The sequence below is a fragment of the Macaca fascicularis genome, chromosome 15, assembly GCF_037993035.2.
Source record: "Macaca fascicularis isolate 582-1 chromosome 15, T2T-MFA8v1.1".
Classification (NCBI taxonomy): Eukaryota; Metazoa; Chordata; class Mammalia; order Primates; family Cercopithecidae; genus Macaca; species Macaca fascicularis.
Window position 1 is genome coordinate 6,988,874 of NC_088389.1, and position 19,422 is coordinate 7,008,295.

At 37.9% G+C, this 19,422-nt stretch overlaps 1 long non-coding RNA gene across 1 annotated transcript in view; it reads left to right on the plus strand.

Annotated features, from left to right (window-relative positions):
* Positions 1-12,380, plus strand: part of LOC135967331 (uncharacterized) — a 40,823-nt gene extending 28,443 nt beyond the window's left edge. Inside the window, exon 5 of the long non-coding RNA XR_010581350.2 lies at positions 9,340-12,380. This is a non-coding gene — a long non-coding RNA (uncharacterized lncRNA). The remainder of the gene's footprint in view (positions 1-9,339) is intronic.
* The last annotated feature ends 7,042 nt before the right edge of the window (positions 12,381-19,422 follow it).

The window sequence follows — 19,422 nt, forward strand, 5'->3', positions numbered from 1 at the left end:
CATAATTGTCAGATTCACCAAAGTTGAAATGAAGGAAAAAATGTTAAGGGCAGCCAGAAAGAAAGGTCGGGTTACCCACAAAGGGAAGCCCATTAGACTAACAGTGGATTTCTCGGCAGAAACTCTACAAGCCAGAAGGGAGGGGTGGAGCAATATTCAACATTCTTAAAGAAAAGAATTTTCAACCCAGAATTTCATATCCAGCCAAATTAAGTTTCATAAGTGAGGGAGAAATAAAATCCTTACAGACAAGCAAACGCTGAGAGATTTTGTCACCACCAGGCCTGCCCTACAAGAGCTCCTGAAGGAAGCACTAAATTAAGTTTCATAAGTGAGGGAGAAATAAAATCCTTACAGACAAGCAAACGCTGAGAGATTTTATCACCACCAGGCCTGCCCTACAAGAGCTCCTGAAGGAAGCACTAAACATGGAAATGAACAACCCATACCAGCCACTGCAAAAACATGCCAAAATGTAAAGACCATCGATGCTAGGAAGAAACTGCATCAACTAATGAGCAAAATAACCAGCCAACATCATAATGACAGGATCAAGTTCACATGTAACAATATTAACCTAAATGTAAATGGGCTAAATGTTCCAATTAAAAGACACAGACTGGCAAGTTGGATAAAGAGTCAGGAGCTCTTATAGGGCAGGCCTGGTGGTGACAAGACCCACCAGTTTGCTGTATTCAGGAGACCCATCTCACGTGCAGAGACACACATAGGCTCAAAATAAAGGGATGGAGGAAGATCTACCAAGCAAATGGAAAACAAAAAATGGCAGGGGTTGCAATCCTAGTCGCTGATAAAACAGAGTTTAAACCAAGAAAGATCAAAAGAGACAAAGAAGGCCATTACACAATCGTAAAGGGATCGATTCAACAGGAAGAGCTAACTATCCAAAATATATATACACCCAATTCAGGAGCACCCAGATTCATAAAGCAAGTCCTTAGAGACTTACAAAGAGACTTAGACTCCCACACAATGATAATGGGAGACTTTAATACCCCACTGTCAACATTAGACAGATCAACGAGACAGAAAGTTAAGGATATAGAGGAATTGAACCCAGCTCTGCACCAAGCAGACCTAATAGACATCTACAGAACTCTCCACCCCACACCAACAGAATATACATTCTTCTCAACACCATATCGCACTTATTCCAAAATTGACCACATAGTTGGAAGTAAAGCACTCCTCAGGAAATATAAAAGAACAGAAACTATAACAAACTGTCTCTCAGACCACAGTGCAATCAAACAAGAACTCAGGATTAAGAAACTCAATCAAAACTGCTCAACTAAATGGAAACTAAACAACCTGCTCCTGAATGACTACTGGTTACATAACGAAATGAAGGCAGAAATAAAGATGTTCTTTGAAACCAATGAGAACAAAGATACATCATACCAGAATCTCTGGACACATTTAAAGCAGTGTGTAGAGGGAAATTTATAGCACTAAATTCTCACAAGAGAAAGCAGGAAAGATCTAAAATTGACATCCTAATATCACAACTAAAAGAACTAGAGAAGCAAGAGCAAACACATTCAAAAGCTAGCAGAAGGTAAGAAATAACTAAGATCAGAGCAGAACTGAAGGAGACAGAGACACAAAAAACCCTTCAAAAAGTCAATGAATCCAGAAGCTGATTTTTTGAAAAGATTAACGGAATTGATAGGCAGCTAGCAAGACTAATAAAGAAGAAAAGAGAGAAGAATCAAATAGATGCAATAAAAAATGATAAAGGGGATATCACCACCGACCCCACAGAAATACAAAGTACCATCAGAGAATATTAAAAACACCTCTACATAAATAAGCTAGAAAACCTAGAGTAAATGGATAAATTCCTGGACACATACATTCTCCCAAGACTAAACCAGGAAGAAGTTGAATCCCTGAATAGACCAATAACAGGCTCTGAAATTGAGGCAATAATTAATAGCTTACCAACAAAAAAGTCCAGGACCAGAAAGATTCATAGCCAAATTCTACCAGAGGTACAAGGAGGAGCTGGTACCATTCCTTCTGAAACTATTCTAATCAATAGAAAAAGAGGGAATCCTCCCTAACTCATTTTATAAGGCCAACACCATCCTGATACCAAAGCCTGGCAGAGACACAACAAAAAAAAAGGGAATTTTAGACCAATATCCCTGATGAACATCCATGCAAAAATCCTCAATAAAATACTGGTGAACCAAATCCACAGCACTTCAAAAAGCTTATCCACCATGATCAAGTGGGCTTCATCCCTGGGATGCAAGACTGGTTCAACATACACAAATCAATAAACGTAATCCAGCATATAAACAGAACCAAAGACAAAAACCACATGATTATCTCAATAGATGCAGAAAAGGCCTTTGACAAAATTCAACAGCTCTTCATGCTAAAAACTTAATAAATTCAGAATTGATGGAACATATCTCAAAATAATAAGAGCTATTTATGACAAACCCACAGCCTATATCATATTGAATAGGCAAAAACTGGAAGCATTCCCCTTGAAAGCTAGCACAAGACAGGGATGCCCTCTTTCACCACTCCTATTCAACATAGTGTTGAACTTCTGGCCAGGGCAACCAGGCAAGAGAAACAAATAAAGGGTATTCAATTAGGAAAAGAGGAAGTCAAATTGTCCCTGTTTGCAGATGACATGATTGTATATTTAGAAAACCTCATCCTCTCAGCCCAAAATCTCCTTAAGCTGATAAGCAACTTCAGCAAAGTCTCAGGATACAAAATCAATGTGCAAAAATCACAAGCATTCTTATACACCAATGACAGACAAACAGAGAACCAAATCATAAGTGAACTCCCATTCACAATTGCTTCAAATAGAATAAAATATCTAGGAATCTAACTTACAAGGGATGTGAAGGACCTCTTCAAGGAGAACTACAAACCACTGCTCAATGAAATAAAAGAGGACAGAAACAAATGGGAGAACATTCCATACATTCCATGCTCATGGATAGGAAGAATCAAGAATCAATATAGTGAAAATCGCCATACTGTGCAAGGTAATTTATAGATTCAATGCCATCCCCATTAAGCTACCAGTGACTTTCTTCACAGAATTGGAAAAAACCACTTTAAAGTTCATATGGAACCAAAAAAGAGCCCGCATTGCCAAGACAATCCTAAGTCAAAAGAACAAAGCTGGAGTCATCACACTACCTGACTTCAAACTATACTACAAGGCTACAGTAACCAAAACAGCATGGTACTGGTACCAAAACAGAGCTATAGACCAATGGAACAGAACAGAGCCCTCAGAAATAATACCACACTTCTACAACTATCTGATCTTTGACAAACCTGACAAAAACAAGAAATGGAGAAAGGATTCCCTATTTAATAAATACTGCTGGGAAAAGTGGCTAGCCATAAGTAGAAAGCTGAAACTGTATCCTTTCCTTACACCTTATACAAAAATTAATTCAAGATGCATTAGAGACTTAAATGTTAGACCTAAAACCATAAAAACCCTAGAAGAAAACCTAGGCGATACCATTCAGGACACAAGCATGGGCAAGGACTTCATGTCTAAAACAACAAAAGCAATGGCAACAAAAGCCAAAATTGACAAATGGGATCTAATTAAACTAAAGGGCTTCTGCACAGCAGAAGAAACTACCATCAGAATAAACAGGCAACATACAGAATGGGAGAAAATTTTTGCAATCTACTCATCTGACAAAGGGCTAATATCCAGAACCTACAAAGAACTCAAAGAAATTTACAAGAAAAAAAAAAAAAAAACAATCCCATCAAAAAGTGGGCAAAGGATATGAACAGACACTTCTCAAAAGAAGACATTTATGCAGTCAACAGACACATGAAAAAATGCTCATCATCACTAGCCATCAAAGAAATGCAAATCAAGACCACAATGAGATACCGTCTCACACCAGTTAGAATGGTGATCATTAAAAAGTCAGGAAACAACAGGTGCTGGAGAGGATGTGGAGAAATAGGAACACTTTTACACTGTTGGTGGAACTGTCAACTATCAACTAGTTCAACCATTGTGGAAAACAGCATGGTGATTCCTTAAGGATCTAGAACTAGAAATACCATTTGACCCAGACATCCCATTACTGGCTATAACCCCAAAGGATTATAAATCATGCTGCTATAAAGACATGCACACATATGTTTATTGCATCACTATTCACAACAGTAAAGACTTGGAACCAAGCCAAATGTTCATCAATGATAGACTGGATTAAGAAAATGTGGCGCATATACACCAGGGAGTACTATGCAGCCATAAAAGAGGATGAGTTCATGTCCTTTGTAGGGACATGGATGCAGCTGGAAACCATCATTCTCAGCAAACTACTGCAAGAACAGAAAACCAAACACCACATGTTCTCACTCATGGATGGGAATTGAACAATGAGAACACCTGGACACAGGAAGGGGAATATCACACACCAGGGCCTGTTGTGGGGTGCGGGGAGGAGGGAAGGATAGCATTAGGAGATACGCCTAATGTATATGACGAGTTAATGGGTGCAGCACACCAACATGGCACATGTATACATATGTAACAAACCTGCACTTTGTGCATATATTCCCTAGAATATAAACTATAATAAAATAAAATAATAAAATAAAAAAGGGACGATGAAAATAAATGAAATGTAACACACAGCATGTGAGATAATGTTTTAATACACATCTAAAAATGCCTTAAAATTCAATAGAAATTAAATAAAATCTAAAACTTGACAAAAGGAAAGAACAAAAATTACAGACTGGAAAAGCCTGGCTGACTGTAGTGATGTCCTGTCTCAAGAAATAACAAACAAACACACAAACAAGCAAAGGATTCTGAAAGCAGAGAATCAAACAGATATTTGTACACCGTTCTTCCTTCTTCCTACTAGCATTCCTCATAGTAGGAAAAGGCAAAAACAACCCAAATGTGTCACGAATTGCTTCATCAGTTTTTTTGGATCTGAAATACTGCCTCAATTTTCAGTTACTCATTGTGGGGTGGACCTTCAGTTACCACATTTGGTCCAAAATTTTATGCTGATGAAAGTAGACCTGTCCTGCATTTTCAGAGGGACAGAATTCTGGTGTTTCTCCAGGTTCCTTGGCTTACCAGGAATGAAGATCCGGGAAGAAAGTGTGTGTGTATGTATGTATGTATGTATGTCCATAAGTATTTCCTGTTTTTAAATTTAAAAAATACGGGATACATGTGCAGAACGTACAGGTTTGTTATATAGGTATCCTTTGCCATGATGGTTTGTTGCACCTATTGACTCATCCTCTAAGTTCTCTTCCCTCACCCCCAGTCCCCAGCGGGCCGTGTTGTGTGTTGTTCCCCTCACTGTGTCCTTGTTTTCTCAATGTTCAACTTTCACTTATTAGTGAGAACATGCGGTGTTTGATTTTTTTGTTACTGTGTTAGTTTGCTCAGTATGATGGCTTCATCCATGTGCCTGCAAAAGACATGATCTCATTTCCTTTTTATGACTGCATAGTATTTTATGGTGTATAGGTACCACATTTTCTTTATCCAGTCTAGCACTGAAGCACATTTGGGTTGGTTTCATGTCTTTGCTATTGTATATAGTGCTGCAATAAACTTACATGTGCATGTGTCTTTATAGTGGAATGATTTATATTCCTTTGGGTATATAGCCACTAATGGGATTACTGGGTCAAATGGTGTTTCTGGTTCTAGATCCTTGAGGAATCACCATACTGTCTTCCACAATGGTTGAACCAATTTACAGTTTCCCCAACAGTGTAAAAGCGTTCCTCTTTCTTCTCAGCCTCACCAGCATCTATTGTTTCTTAACATTTTAATAATCACCATTCTGATGGGTGTGAGATGGTATCTCATTGTAGTTTTGATTTTCACTTCTCTGATGATCAGTATTGTTGAGCTGTTAAAAAATATATTTGTTGGTTAGATAAATGTCTTCTTTTGATAAGTTTCTGTTCATATCCTTTGCTCACTTTTGATGGGGTTGTTTGTTTTTTTTTGCTTGTAAATATGTTTAAGTTCCTTGTCAATTTTTGTTATTAGACCTTTGTCAGATGGGTAGGTTGCAATAATTTTCTCCCATCCTGTAGGTTGATTGCTCATGCTGATGATAGTTTCTTTGCAGTGCAGAAGGTCTTTAGTTTAATTAGATCCGATTTGCCAATTTTGGCTTTTGTTGCAATTGCTTTTGACATTTTTGTCATGAAATCTTTGTCCTTGCCTGTGTCCTGAATGATATTGCCTAGGTTTTCTTCTAGGGTTTTTATGGTTTTGGATTTTACATTTAAATCTTTAATCCAGCTTGAGTTAATTATTGTATAAGGTGTAAGGAAGGGGTCAAGTTTTGGTTTTCTGTATATGGCAAGCCAGTTTTCCCAGCATCATTTACTGAATAGGAGATCCTTTCTCCCTTGCTTGTTTTTGTCAGGTTTGTCAAAGATCAGGTGGTCATAGATGTGTGGTGTTATTTCTGAGGTCTTTGCTCTGCTCCATTGGTCTATATGTCTGTTTTGGCAACAGTAGCCTGCTGTTTTGGTACCGTAGCCTTCTAGTACAGTTTGAAGTTAGCGTAATGCCTCCAGCTTTGTTATTTTTGTTTATGATTGTCTTGGCTATATGGGGTATTCTTTGATTCCATATGACATTTCAAATAGTTCTTTCTAATTCTGTGAAAAATGTCAACGGTATTTTGATGGGTATAGCATTGAATCTATAATGTTTGGGCAGTATGGCCATTTTCACAATATTGATTCTTCCTATTCATGAGGATGGAATGTTTTTCCATTCGTCTGTGTCCTCTCTTATTACCTTGAGCAGTGGTTTGCAGTTGTCCTTGAAGAGGTCCTTCACATCCGTTGTACTCCTAGTTGTATTCCTAGGTATTTTACTCTCTTTGTAGCAATTGTGAATGGGAGTTCATTGTTGATTTGGCTCTCTGCTTGACTATTGTTGGTGTAATGGAATGCTTGTGATTTTTGCACAATGATTTTGTATCTTGAGACCTTGGTGAAGTTGCTTATCAGTTCAAGAAGTTTTTCAGTTGAGATGATGGGGTTTTCTAAATAGGAAGTCATGTCATCTGCAAACAGAGACAAGTTGACTTTCTCTCTTCCTATTGGAATACCCTTTATTTCTTTCTATTGCCTGATTGCCCTGGCAAGAACTTCCAATACTATGTTGAATAGAAGTGGTTACAGAGGGCTTCCTTGTCTTGTACCGGTTTTCAAATGGAATGCTTCCAGCTTTTGCCTATTCTTTATGATATTGGCTGTATGAAATAGCTCTTATTATTTTAAGGTATGTTCCATCAATACGTAGTTTATTGAGAGTTTTTAACAGGAAGGGATGTTGAATTTTATCAGAGGCATTTTTGCGTGTATCAAAATAATTGTCTGGTGTTTGCCTTTGGTTCTGTTTATGTGATCAATTACATTTATTGATTTGTGTATGTTGAATCAGCCTTTCACCCGAAAGATGCAGCCCACTTGATCGTGGTGGATAAGCTTTTTGATGTGCTGCTGGATTCGGTTTGCCAGTATTTTATTGAGAATTTTTGCATCGATGTTCATCAGGGATAATGGCCTGAATTGAGCAGGTGTGTGTGTGTGTGTGTGTGTGTGTGTGTTTACCTCGGTTTGCCAGTAGGTTGATGTGTGTGTGTGACGTGTGTGTGTGTGTGTGTGTGTGTGTGTGTGAATGTGTGATAGAGAGCCAAATTAGGGCAGAGGAGGCTCCCCGGCCTGTCATGACATTGTATGTTCTGAATTCAAGATGCTCTAATGGACTGTGTCAGTTGGCCTTCAGCCAGGAGGTGGTGCTTGCAAAAGACTGCCAGCTGTGGTGGTAGTGGTGAGATTTGGACTTGCCTTATGTTACCCATGGGAGGTACTCTGGTGTCTCAGGGAACGGGTAGAGCCAAAGGGCTTCTAAAAGTTTCTTCTGTTATTTGTGTTAATCTACCAGGGTAGGTGGTTGAGCAAAACCAAGTGGGAACTAGGTCAGGTAAAGTGATGCTCTGGCTCTCTACGTGTGGGACAAGCAGTGGCTCCAGTGGGAATTGGAAGGCAGTTCTTAGGCCACTGGGGTAATTTTCCAGAGAGAAGTGAAGCTGCCTCTGCCTCTGTACAAGGAGAGTCCGTATGAAGAATGGGGAGTAGCAGCTTGGTAGTAAGCCCCATCCAGCTCCCACATCCTTGGTGAGGCAGGTCTCACACCCACAGTGTTCCACTGGGAGTAGTTAGCTAAGTTTCAAGAAGTCTAAACTCAGAGCTCAAAACTGACCCATACCATAAGCCTCTCCTATTGAGACAGTAACTGCAGCCTTCAGGCCAAACCCCTCCTGACCCACCTGCAGAGCAGGGGCATCCAGCTCCTGTGCTTGCTGCTGCATCACACGTCCCACTCACCTCTCAGTTCTGGCCTGGGGAGTTTGTCCCCACAGAAAATTATATCAAACATTTCAGTTGGGAGGTTCTCTCAACCTGTGACCACCATTTGAGTTAGCTGGCAGACTTCTGGGAGGTCCTCTCTGAGGTAGAATCAGAAATGGCTTCCCTCCATCCTGCCAGAAACTGGGAACGTGCTGGAGACTCAAAGCACATCCCAATGCCACTCCTCATATACTCGTCACTCTTCACTGAATCAACTCCAGCCCTGAGTACGATTAAGGCCTTCCCCCATGGCCTAGATTGATAGGTTTCCCAATGGAAGTGTATATCTTACAGTCAGTTTATCCCCCTCTCACACCCTGGAAGCTCAAAATTTTCTGCCTAGCTTATGGTGTAAGCTGCATCCTGCTGCTTCTTTCTTTCTTTTTTTTTTTTTTTTTTTGAGACGATGGTCTGTGGCTTATTACAATTTTCCTGTTAAGTTCCTGTGTTGCTTCTTGAAAGAAAGTTCAGTGTGAATCTCTACACACCATTTTGTCTTTCCAAGTGCAAGAGGCAGGCTAACAATGCCTTCAATCCACCATCTTGGAAAACAAAAGTAACAGTTTTCTCATTTTTAAAGGTTTTGTTAAGATCTGTTAATGACTCACAAAGAAATAGTATTGGGTATATTTGAAATTAGTATTTATTCATTTATGTTGATAAGTGAAAACACAAGATGGTTATCAAGATGGAAGTACTTAATATGTATATTTCAATATTCTTAGATGCAAATAACTTCACTTTTGATGTATTTTTATTTTACATCAGTTTCGTTCCAACTTAGGTTTAAGGGGTTCTTGATAATCTGACATGATAAGTGGTGTTGGAATTGGCATTAGAATCCACCATGCTCTACAGCACTTCATCCTTCTTCGGCAGGCACCAATTTGATCTTCTACTACTTTGCAGACATCTCTTCTGCAAACACCAGACAAATTGAGACAATGACCTTCAGCAGCACCCAAACCACCTCTTACTGCAGGAAAGAAGATCCAGTGAGATAGTCCACAAATGGAATGTAAATCCATAAACACTCTTAAGTAACAGAATAAATTTAGTATGAGCATTTCTATGTGGGAGCTTTTGAAATGGTTGCTGCTCATATGTCAGAGACACATGCAGATTAAGAAAGGTAGTAGTTCCGATCCTGGTTTGGCACAACAGTCACGGTATTTTTGGTGGGGGAAAAGGGATGTGGGAGGGGATGGTACATCTTCATCTTTTCCTCTGGATTTTCTCTCAGAAATGGCTGTTGCTTACTGCAGGGCAAAAATGCCAGTGTCTTCTGCCAGAGAGGGTTACTGAGGGCCATAGTGGTTCCACCTTGTGGCTGATACTGATAGTCCCTTTCTGCTTTTTTCGTTCCTAGCCAAAAAAGATGTTTCTGCTGTCTCAGGTATGCTGATTTCAGGAGTTGTTTTTCCTATATGGCTATTCGTTTTTGGTTTTTTTGTGTTTTTTTTCTTTCACTCTCTCTCTCTCTCTTTTTTTTTTTTTTTTGGCTTCACTGTGTTGCTATAGTTTCTTAAGTGGTCCCTCGAACCCTCCCAGCGCTATTTTGGTTTGTACATAGCTATCTATAAATTTTTTCTTGGGGGAAGTGTAGAGTTAAAGGCTGGTATATCCTGCTTTTGCTCCCCCGAGTGATTTTATTCCCCCAAGCTAATATTTCAGGCTTTCAATTTATTCGTGCTTTCATCTGTTCAAACAAGTGGTAATTACTTTTTCTCTCCACATTTAGATTTGCTCTATCTACTTTAATTGCTAATAGCGTCTTAGTCATAGGATAGATTAGTTAGAAAAAAGTATATTTTTGACATTATAAATGATCCTTTCAATTTGTGTCTAAAAGTGGAAAATATTAGAAAGCTTGACATTTATTATTGTGTCCAGACCAGTATTTCCTCCAGATAACCTTTATTACAACAAAGATAATTTAATGAAGATCTCTCTAATGGTAAAGCTAGTGGCTTTGTGCAATTATAATATCCTTAAAGTGACAGTCTGGTGGAAAGACCAACTAAAGCAAGGGTTAGGAGAAAAACAGTTATTACTTTCATTTTGGTCTCACTCTGCATTAAGAGTTTTCATTGTGTCAAAGATTTATTATTCATTAAGTAGCCTAATGTTCATTTAATAATAAATGGATCCTATTAAATATGATTTTTAAAATTATAATCACATTACTTTTATTCACATCTGTCTACTGATGCCATTCACAGATGAGAATGGTATAACGTTATTTTATTTTTTTCATTTTGCCACATCTTTATTTACTTAGGTTTATGCTGTATCAAACAATGTATGTGTGGGAATAATGGGTGATTCAGGAATGCACGAGGGGGAGGTTTAAGCTCTTTAACTTTGAACAATTAAAATTAGCAATATAATATTGAAATACATGCATAACACTCAAGTGATACTTTCAAAATAGTGTATATTTCCTATGTTTATTTGTAGCTTTTAAACCCAGCTAGAAGTATTCTATTTCTTTTAGGCACCATAAGTCTGAAAGTCTGTAGTGAAAGCTACGAGTAGTAAATGATGCTAATTCATGTGCTCCCACCTGTGGAAGAATTGAATGTCTTAGTTAAAAAAAAGATGGTGCAATTGGTGTACCAAGTATCTTAGAATATAATATGGTGGTGGTTTTTCTGTTTCTGTAGCAGAGTAAAATATATACTATACCCAAGTCATCAAGTTATTTAAATATGCCTTTAAACAGGGAGAACTGAAAATAATACTGTGAATCCTGGTAAGCATTTAAAAATAATGAGGAGAATATTGGCTTTATAAAGTCAAAATTTATCTGAATACAACCCATATAGCAATTTCATAGCAAAACCCTTCCTTCAATCCTGTTAAAGTCAGAAGGAAAAGAAGAATGCCCACTGTCAATGCTGTATTAATATAGTTCTAAAAGTTTTGAACAATGAAACATATTGTAAGAAGAGAAGTCAGAGGAGATTTGAGCCCATTGTTTTTCCTCTCCTTCTATACCTCCCAACATACCATTGGAATGTTGTAACATTTTGAAGAATCTATAGTAGTGTCGCAAATCATAGAATACTATGAATGCATCTGAATCTGAGATATCCCCAAAAGATACAAAATAGGTGTGACTAGAATGAAAGAAAGATTTAGGCTTTTGGCCATGACTGCAAGTGAGCTGCTCTCAAGTGACCGCTGCTATAGAACATATATATAGTAGAGGATCTCTTTGAAACATTTCTATCCCTGAAAATGGTTAGGCAAGTTCTTAAAATATCTCCTCTTTCAAACACAAAAATAGTCTGTGAACTGGAGCTTGAGCAGTGGGCACTTTGTATTGGATAGCTGATGGAGGGGGGTGAGGGTTTCCCAGATCTTCTGGGAAGATCTGCTATGATCAGTAATGCTAATGATGGTACTACTGACTCTTGGGACATCAGAAGTTCCAGTTTGTTAATGCTGAAACTTCTATATTGAGTTAAAGCATTGAGTCAGCTTCACAGAGGAAGTCTGGATAATAGCATTCTCATTTCAGACCATAAAATGATGTCAGGTTAAGGATGAACAATGAGTTCAGTATTAAAAATGATCAGGTAAGCAAGACACCATGAATAAAAGTTAATGAAATGAATAGCATATCTAAACCCTTTAAAACTAGATGTATTGAAATCGTCAATGTGGAGAAATAATTAAGCAGGTATGTATCAATTGTTTAAAGAAACACTCTACTATTACAAAGATGTAAAAACAATAGTAAAACAATATAGATGATAGAAAAAACGGGCAGGTCTGGCTGGGTGTGGTGGCTCATGCCTGTAATCCCAGCATTTTGGGAGGCCAAGATGGGTGGATCACGAGGTCAGGAGTTCAAGACCAGCATGCCCAAGATGGTGAAATCTTGTCTCTACTAAAAAATATATATATAAAAATTAGCCGAGCATGGTGGCAGGTGCCTGTAGTCCCAGCTACTCAGGAGGCTGAGATAGAAGAATCGCTTGAACCCGGGAGGTGGAGGTTGCAGTGAGCCAAGATCGCACCACTGCACTCCAGCCTGGACAACAGAGCGAGACTCCATCTCCAAAAAAAAAAAAAAAAAAAAAGGCAGGTCTGAAACAAAAAATAATTTAAAAATAAATGCAAGTTATTAATGATATATTAGACAGAGGTAAGAGGATAACTAGTGAAGAAAAAAATGTTTAAATGATATACCCAGAATGTAACATGGAAACACAAGGTCTAACATTTATTTAATTCAAATATGGGGGGAGAGAAGTGTAAAAGGATTCACCATTTCAAGAGATTCTCAAAAAGAAATTAAGAAAAGGTATAAATCCATTGATTCAAAGAATATATTTCTAACAGATGATATAAAAATAAACTCACTTTAGTTAAATTATAAAACATTAAAACCAAACACCAGACCATACAAACATTGAAAAAAGGATAATTTATAATGAAATAATATTTATCTGATTATTATAGGAAAGCAAAAACTAAAAATGAGTAAACTAGTATCAACAAATGTTGAGAGCAAATAACTGTTAATATAGAATTGGGTACTCAGTAATGCTGTCTTTCAAGATCAAAAATCACAATATGAAATTGACAGATAAAAATGAAAATTGTTCACTACCAAGAGAACTGCAGCAAATAAAATTTCAAAGGCTACATATCAGAAAGAAAGAATTTAACCCAAAAGCTGATATTAGAGTCAACTTGGTATTCCATAAATATCACTAAACTGATGATAATAGTAACACTTTCTGACACGTGGGGATTCTGGAAAGAAGTGAACTTTTACTTTTGTTTAGAATTTAGAAAGTTATAGAAAAATGCTCTTGCCCTGACAAAGAGAATAAGCTGGATAATCTATAGATCATAGATTTCATTTTAAAACACAGAACTGAGGTCTCAAAAAAAGCTAATTAACTTAAATTCAGAGTGATGAAGCCCTGCTGAAAAAAGAACGGATCCACAGATGCTTTGTGCCTAGCTGAGTTGCAGCAGCAGAAGCAGGAGGAAGCTGCCCTTGGTGGAGATAACAAGGAAACAAGTGAATCTCCAGCAAATGTTGAAAGGCTGAGTGTGGGCTTGTGATAGTTTAGCATCATCAGTAGGGGCCCAAACACACTCACTCTCACTCACTCTCCCTAACTAATGCTTGCTTGCTTGCTTTCTTTCTTTCTTTCTTTCTTTCTTTCTTTCTTTCTTTCTTTCTTTCTTTCTTTCTTTCTTTCTTTCTTTTCTTTCTTTCTTTCTCTCTCTCTCCTTCCTTCCTTCCTTCCTTCCTTCCTTCCTTCCTTCCTTCTTTCCTTCCTTCCTTCCTTCCTTCCTTCCTTCCTTCCTTCCTTCCTTCCTTCCTTCCTTCCTCTCTCCCTCCCTCCCTCCCTTCCTTCCTTTCTCTCTCTCTCTCTCTCTCTATCTCTTTCTTTCTTTGGAGTCTCACTCTGTCGCCTAGGCTGGAGTGCAATGGTGCGATCTGGTCTCACTGCAACCTCTGCAAATATAATAATAAATGCTGCTGAAATTCAATCCTGTCAGATCTAACTGCCTGCATATAAATTTCCAGGTCCCACAAAGACATCTCATTGAGGTCACATTCTATTGTATTCTTACTTTGTATCTTGAGATGCCTTGGTGGGACATGGAAATTTATATGTAGGCAGTTTGATCTGACAGGATTGAATTTCAGCAGCATCCATTATTATATCCACTCACTAGATCAAAAAACATGGATGGAATCTTATCAACAGGAACTACTGCTAAATGAGTCTCTTTTCTATTTTTCCCTATTATTGTCCTAGTGAAGCTGTAAATATTAGGTTCTTGAACCCACAGGACTGATTCTAGGATCTTGTCTGGCCAGGGATATAGCCTTCTAATGTAATCAGCTACCAACTTACCTGGGAATAAAAGAATTGAAAAAAGAAGGAGAATAAGAAGAAGCAAATGGAGTCTCATGGCTGAAGGGCCAGCATCAATGTGGGTTGAGCCTGGAGTCTCTGGAAATCGTGGGTCTGGGCCTTTTTATGATGCTGTCTGAGTCTGTGATTTGTTCTTGGTTAGTAGAGCCTAACGAAAAGAGAATAACTAAATCTCCCACAAGAAACTTCCAGGGATACACAAGTACATAAATCTGGTGATATCTCAATGGATGAGAAAGCAGGTGAATGCTATTTATTTCCAAAAGACTCAGGATGTCTTACTGTCACCTGCTTTCTTTATTATTTTCAACATGCACATGCAATAATCATTGCTCTTACTTTAAGTATAAAGTATTGTTTGCCAGGTAATATAGTAGGAACTGAAGTAAAATTGTTATACAAACACTGTACATAATTAATGCATACAGTTTGGCAAATTTGCACATAGATATTACTCTTGTTACCACAACCAATATCCAGGTAATAATATATCCATCACCTCCAAATGTTTCCTATGTCCCTTTATTGTTGTTGTTGTTGTTGTTGTTGTTGTTGTTGTCAGAACCCCTAAGATCGACCTTCTTAACAAATTGTTACATACAAAATACCTCAGTAATAACTATAGATACTATGTTTTAGAGCCTATCTCTGTAATTGACTCATTTTGCATAGCTTTAACCTTTGAACAATAACTCCTCGTATTTCTCTTTCCCACTCAATAAAATACCAAACTCTTTTAAAGCACATTCTATATAATCCACTTTATCAAGCTTTTTCTAACATTCTTTTGTCTGCTCCCCCTCAGTAAAGGGAACTACTAACATAACAATTACCTATTTTGGATTTTTGTGTCTCTTACATATATTCCTGCATGAACCCATGTAACACTTTATCTCCCATTATCTTAATATGAAGTAAAATAAAACTTGAAATGATTTTAAAAATGAAATCACAGAAGGGCTTTGTAAAAGTATGATGTACCATTGCTTATTTGTAAGAATTCAAGTGACATTAGGGGTTTTAAAACATCTTTTGTTTTGATTTGTTCTTTGCTTGTAAACCTTGTGTCTTGCATATTGTGGGCACAGTGTCTTTCCCAGCTATTTGCTTGGGGAAGATCAGTTAGAGTTACAATGAACATCAAAGACTATCTTGTCTAGTGACTTACCTTCCAGATGAGGAAATGAGCTGAGGGAAAGGAAGAAACTTGCCCAAGATCACCCAGTGATCAAGTGAGGAAGGTGATAGGGACAGCACTAACACTTGGTATTCTGAGCCTCATTCTATTTTCCACTCTTGCCCCTTCTCTGTTTCCTCCTCTCTTCCCTAGCCTTCTAAAGAAAACTTTGCAGTTCTGCTGCAATGTCTACCTAAGGACACCCTGAGGAGACCCCACTTTTCATTAGACTGCTTTTTTAAGCGCTGTCCTGCATTTTCTTCTTCAGTCTTGTTGCATCCCATTTTTGGCGATAAGTAATGCTTCTGCTGTGCTGTTCTATCCAATTAGTTTTTTTCTATTTTCATTGAGTGAAAATTAAAACAACAAAAAACATGAGTTTATCTAAATTTGGAAGTTTTAAAACTTGATTAAAATTTCCTGGGGATATGGATGTAAGACATAGATTTTAAAATATTTTTCATTTTCAAAATTAAAAATCAAACCCATATATTTAGCCAGGGTGACTACTCGATAACTACTAATCAGATGGGTCTTCAGTAATGCCACAAGGCTAATACTCTTATAAATCAATTCCCTGGTGTTTTGTGCTACTGAGTTAATACAATTTGATACGGTATCACCTTTAACCAGGCTTTGAGGAGTCACACAAAGGAACAGCACAACAGAACCATAGGGTGGGATGTGTGGGGAAACCGAGATGTAAAACACAGCCTTGACTCTGACATTTACTCCACTGTTGGGAAAAGTACTTCAATTCCCAGGGCCTTAATATTTTCCTGTATAAAACAGGAAAAATAGAGCCATCTTTAACGTTTTGTCAAATCTTGTTGCTGAGTGATTTTATAGTGTCTGCAGCTATCCTCTCTGCTAATCACAACAAGGTTAACTAACTGTTCTTTCATTTAGTTAAAGAAATTTTTGCATTTGTTTACAAATACTTATTCTTCCCTTCACGAAAAAGGAAACATTTTAAAGATAATTTATAAGATGTTCAGAGTCTCTTACATATCAACTCTTCACAATGTGGTAGAGTAGCTTAACCCCGTTCCTAAGAGTATAGATTCAGATCAGCCTGTATGTAATTAACCCCCAAACCAATGTGGAGTGTGGGATAGATAATATATTTCAAACACATGAAAAGGCACACGTACACACACACACATGCACGCACACACACACACAGTATTACCAAAGCAGAGTGCAGATGAAAATATTGGGTAGATAGCTCAAAACTCTTAGTACTAAAATAATCCTAATAATAACTTTCCTTCCAAAGTCACCACCAACACTCAGATCTCTTAAAGGTTGGTGCCTTAGGTTTTTGAACTTTGTGTAACTTTTGACTTTCTTATTTGGTTGTATGCTATTGATCTCATAGAAAGAAACTTCTTCTTCATCCTATGCCAGTGCTGTATTGTAGGGGCTTGTGGACGTTTTTCTGCTCTATAGCAATCCAAGTTACTGGCCTCTAGCTTCTTAGGAGCAAGGCCATCACATGCTTTTGTTCTTTGCTTGCTTCCTTGTAAGGGCCCGACATACAGTGGGTGCTTAACAAATATTTGATCAACTGAACTCATTTTCCACCTCCGTTCTCTCCCACTTCAATCTCTCCCTTTTACTTATTCCAGATTAGTTTTCCTACAGCAAAATGGGAATTGTCCAAAAACTGACCTTCATCTTTACAACTTGAAGGATTCATTACCCTAAGCAGTCCTTCAAAATTGACTATCACAGACTAGACAAAAAGTCTGGGTTCACCAAGAATAGGCATGTGTGCCATTACATTTTCTGTTGAAAGCTTTGGAAAGTGTCTTTTAGCAAACAACATAAAGCATAGAATTTGACCGTTCCTGACTATGTAAAAGGATCATCCACATTCTCACATGTCCATGGCTACTTTCCCACTCCTTCCCCGACCTTGAAATCCTGAATTCAAAAGAAAACATAAGAAGATAGTATGCCTCATGTAAGGCAACAGGTTGCTTAATCTTTCTTGCCTCTACACATTCAAGAGCTCCAGAAAAATTTCTGAGCTATTTAGGATGTCTGATCCTCTTCTTGGGTAAAAGCAATAAGTCCTACATGTAGTCACCAAAATCATGTCTGTTCAAGGGGTCTTATACCTGTGATTCATGATTGCATGCTAAATGTAGAAGGATACGCTCTGTTGCAGGGCCATGTCTGTTCATTGTTTAAGTTCTACTTTGAAGGACTAGTTGCTGAGAAAGAAGAGGGAATGATAATATTAGAAATTGGAATAAAACTTAAGGGGAAAAATCAAGTACAAGGGACCAACAGTACTGAGGGGCAATAGGTTGAAGATTTCTTCGATTATTGTAATATTTTCAAGGAGACCCCCATGAATCCTTCCTGGCTGACCCCAACATAGCTTTGGCATAGCCCTTATGCCAAATGTCTTAGGCTAACTAGCTTTTCCTAAAGAAAATAGAGGAGTTATGGAGAACAATATTTAGTAGAATAATGCCTGATTCTCTTGCTTTTGAGATCTAGTAACTGCTAGTAAACTTGCCTAATTAATTCACATTTAGAGGTAGAGTAATGAGGGTTTCAAGCACTTGAACCACCACTGACTTCATTTCACGTGAGAGTTCTTCTGGAGAGCTAATGAACTATGAGGCTGCAGGTCTCTCGGCCAATAAGTCTTCTAGATTTCCTGTGACTCCCTTTTCTGGTCATAGGTGATTTTGCTTTTGCTTTGAGCATTATAGCACCATAAGGTGTCAGACACTCTGCTCTTACCAAGGCTTACACAAAGTTTATCTTGTTATTTGGTAGAGTTTTGCCCATTCAAAAAAAAGAGAGAGAGAGAATGATAAAGAGGAGGACAGCAATCCTCACTGCTGAAGGAGGAAGAAAGCTTGGCTTTATTTCCAGTAGGCAGAAAAAACTTCCGTCTGTAGCTCTCTAGCACCAGTGGAGTGTCTTTGTTTGGATAATAAATGTCCTTCCATACCTCATTAGGCATATTCACAGACAGAGATGTATTATGCACGCAAAATCACCTTCATGGGATGACTGAAAGTCCATGTTTTATTGGACACTAAGTTCATTAGAAAGATGTGGGTGCACAGTTTTGACCAGAAAACCTTGTTAAATGGGAACATAAGCTACAAATATTTTGGCAAAAGGTTAAGGTTTATGAACAACCAACCATTTATATTAAGTTACAATTAATTAGGCCATGTTGAGAAACCATTTGGTTTAGTTAATGATTAGATATTTTGTTAGTGAACACTTCCCAGACTTTACTAGCCCTGCTAATCCCTGCTTTGCTCCTGGTCTGAACCCCCACAGTGCCTTGTTTATGGTACAGTGCCTACTGCTTGTATGCTAGATTAGTGAATGTCTATTTGCCTCCTCTACTACTGTGTGAGCTTCTTGTTTGCCAGGACAGGGCTATATTCCTCAGAGCTGAGGAGAGAGTTGAATCATGTGGTCATTTATTCTCAAATCCTCTTCAACAAGTGAAGCGAAACAGGACAGTGAAAGGCCACTGCACATGGAAGCAGGAGGTCTGGATTTGAGTTCTGAATCTCTAGATCTGTTACTAACTGGAGGTAGGGATAGAGTCAGGAAAATTTTCTTCCTTAAGTCTTGATAGCACCTATGTAGGTCCAGAGCTGTTGGGATTCTCAATAATTACTGTGCATAAAATCAACTGAAAGTTATTTTGCAATGCAGATTCTTAGCCCCATTATATGAAATGTTTACTGTTTTATAAATTGATAAATAATTTTTATTAGACAATGTAAATTTCCTTACTTGCACCAGCATACAAAAATATTGAATAATATTAGCAGCAGAATCTTTCAACAAAATAACTATGTATAGCTATTAAACCACTTT